Genomic DNA, 3,666 nt, shown 5'->3' with positions numbered 1-3,666 from the left:
GTTGTGATTACACCTATCAATCAGTGCCATTAGATTGCCAGTTTATCCTTAACCAATACTTATTTAATGTTGCCAATAGGAACCTGAGTGCTAAGATATATATCTTTGTTTGACAAGCCTTCTGTCAGTTTTGATGTTTATTTATTAACTATCGTATGTTAAAGTTCTGGACTGTTGTTCAATAAGCTCAGTGGTTGGTACACGCTCTTCTCATGTTCCCGGAACCATGTGAGTTTGGTTGGTGGTCAACATGCAGGACAGGTGCGGTGTTTTCCAGGTATTCCGCCCCCTCCCCCCAGTTAAGGACCACATCAAAATTTAAAATAATTCAGTATTAACTAAAAAGCTGGAAATTGCAGCTTTAAATTTTAGTTCAAAATGAGTACAAAATTGTGTGTGTCAATTGTGTTAATTAGATTAATTAGGTAGGAGTGGTTTGATTCATTTATGGTCTGCGATAATGCAGCATTAGGCACTGAAGGATCTCATAAACTTCGAAATACACACACAAGTTTAGAACCAGAACAGAACGTAACTTTATTTAACTCGAAGATTGCAACACATGAGTATACAGAACACTATAGTCATATAAATATAATTTTCACATGACATGGTTATGTAAGATCTACTTAGAAAAATAACTTACATACATTTTCCTAGGTAATTACTATTTAGGGAATTGGAGAGGGGGGTGGATGTCCAGTTGATTATTTGACTAGTTATTGGACATTTACCTGGGCGTAATACATTTTAAATGTATAGTAAGTATTAGTAACCTAAACCAATAGGTACACTGTTCATAAAGTCCGTGTGTATGATTGTGTGTGCAAACATTTGTCTCCAATTCAGTTCTGAGTATGCTTTCCTTTTAAAACAACTCATTAAATAAACAACCCAGTAAACGCTCGTACATCCTTCCATCTTTCTGTAAGCCGATATTGTATTCCACATTGAAATGGATCGTTTGGGTGAAGACTGCTAAGGTGTAGCATTTTAGCCACTCTCAGAGAAAACTGAACCTGTGCGGAAGTGTCGTTCCAGATTAGCCTGTGCAGTCCGCTGAAGCAAGGACGACACTTTCCGCCCTAACTGGATTTTCGCTAATGAGAGACATCATTTAAACGGAAAATAAAGAAGTGTCCCTAATTAGATTGCACAGGCTAGTACGGGACGACACTTTACGCACATATATAAAGCCCCGTTTCCCCAAATTCTTTGATGTTTACCCTTTTTGTCGTAGATAATTTTGCAAGTATGAAAAAGTCTCACTGTATGATTACTTGTAGGCTGAATATTCCCTCGGAGGCCAAATATATATAGCTTGCTTAATCGTTCACCGAATTGAGATTTGCAAATTATTTTCAACCTTTATTGAAAACCCTTATCGTTGAAGAAAAATAACATATATCGATGTGACTAACAGTACTGTAAGTAATTCTTCAAAACGTTACCAGGCACCACATTTTTTTGTAAATAATTTGTAATATATTTATACTTGTATGTGTTTGAATCTGTCTCGGTCTAAAAACGTCCATTGTTTTACGTATAATTCGGCATGAGCGCAAGCACTTACATCGCCAATGATCATTGACAATATTTTAGCCGACATTACATTGTATCATTACTTATATGGATTGAAATGAATTTTTGACGAACGCTAATTACGATAAAATCTGTGGATTAGGAAAAAGTTTCCTGATCGAGATGATTAATTTGATTTTAACCCATTTATGCCTAGTGAAATCTCCCATCCTGCAAAATTGGATCAATATATTTCCAAAATTAGGGATGTCTAGTATATTTAATTCTATATATAGGAAAATATATCTTACAGAAATTCTTTTAAGCAAACAGCGCAGACCCAGATAAGACGCCGCATCATGCGGCGTCTCATCTGGGTCTACGCTATTTGCCAAGGCCATTTTTCTAGACGATATGCATAAATGGGTTAATGATAATAGTGACGCAGACAATGATGTTAATTAATATGAAGATTATGAATGAGGACGACCATCGTGGTCATGATCATGGAACTATGGAAACGACATGATCATGGAACCATGGAAACAACAATATAGAAGGTTATATCAATGTGCGTTCTGTTTCACCCTTTATATGTACCAAACTGCAAACAAATAATACGCGTTGAACACCATATTTGGGTTTACACCAAAGTGCTACACTACACGACATCTTTGACACTTGCCTAAACGTTGAATCGTGTATATAAACAATTAAGCAGGTACACACGTTGTATTTATCGTTCTTACAACCCCTGACCATAACCTTTGTCGTATGGACACATTTATAGTTATACCCCCATTACTGGTAATGGGGGCTATATAGGAGTCACTCTGTCTGTCTGTCTGTCCCAAAAATTTGATCCGATCTTCGCAAGACTAGGTCAGTAGTTGTATCTAGATAATGTTTAGGTCAAGTTTGAATATGGGTCATGCTGGGTCAAAAACTAGGTCACAGGTTCACTTAGTGCGTTTTAAACCAAAAGATTGTCCGGCCCATAACTATGTCATTTATCGTTAGATTTTAAAATGACTTGGTACATTTGTTCACAATCATGGGATGGTGTGTCACGCGAAAAAATTTCGTCCATATCTCCAAGGTCAAGGTCACACTTGGAGTTCAAAGGTAAAATGCTTGTCCGGGCCATAACTTTGTCGTTCATTGTGAGATTTTGAAATCATTTGGCACATTTGTCCACCATCGTTGGACGGTGTGACGCGCGAAATAATTACATCGATATCTCAAAAGTCAAGGGCACACTTTGAGTTCAAAGGTCAAAAATGGCCATTAATGAGCTTGTCTGGGCCATAACTATGTCGTTCATTGTGAGGTTTTTTAAATCATTTGGCACATTTGTTCACCATCGTTGGACGGTGTGTCGCGCGAGAGAATTACGTCGATATCTCAAAGGTCAAGGTCACACTTTGAATTAAAAGTTCGAAAATGGCCATAAATGAGCTTGTCGGGGCCATAACTATGTTGTTCATTGTGAGATTTAAAAATCATTTGGCACTTTGTTCACCATCATTTGACGGTGTGTGGTGCGAAAGAATTACGTTGATATCTCCAAGGTCAAGGTCACACTTTGAGTTCAAAGATCTAAAATGGCCATAAATGACGGCGTGTTGCGCAAAAGAATTACGTCGTCATATCCAAGGTCAAGGTCACACTTTGAGTTCAAAGGTCGAAAATGGCCATTAATGAGCTTGTCCGGGCCATAACTATGTCGTTCATTGTGAGATTTTAAAATCATTTGGCACATTTGTTCACAGTTATTGAACGGTGTGTCGCGCCAAAGAATTACGTCGATATATCCAAGGTCAAGGTCACACTTGGAGTTTAAAGGTTAAAAATGGCCATAAATGAGCTTGTCTGAGCCATAACTATGTCGTTCATCGTGAGATTTTAAAATCATTTGGCACATTTGTTCACCATCGTTGGACGGTGTGTCGCGGGAAAGAATTTCGTAGATATCTTCAAGGTCAAGGTCACACTTTGAGTTCAAAGGTCAAAAATGGCCCAAAATGATTATGCCATAATACTTATTAAAAATCGCCATAAATAAGCTTCTCTTGTTTTATGAGGACAGCATGCAAAATAGTCTGTGTCAACGCAGCATGTGGGGCTATACGTCACGTCTGTGAC

Source organism: Dreissena polymorpha, chromosome 6 (genome assembly GCF_020536995.1).
Source record: "Dreissena polymorpha isolate Duluth1 chromosome 6, UMN_Dpol_1.0, whole genome shotgun sequence".
NCBI classification, from domain to species: domain Eukaryota; kingdom Metazoa; phylum Mollusca; class Bivalvia; order Myida; family Dreissenidae; genus Dreissena; species Dreissena polymorpha.
Note: the sequence above shows the minus strand (reverse complement) of the source record.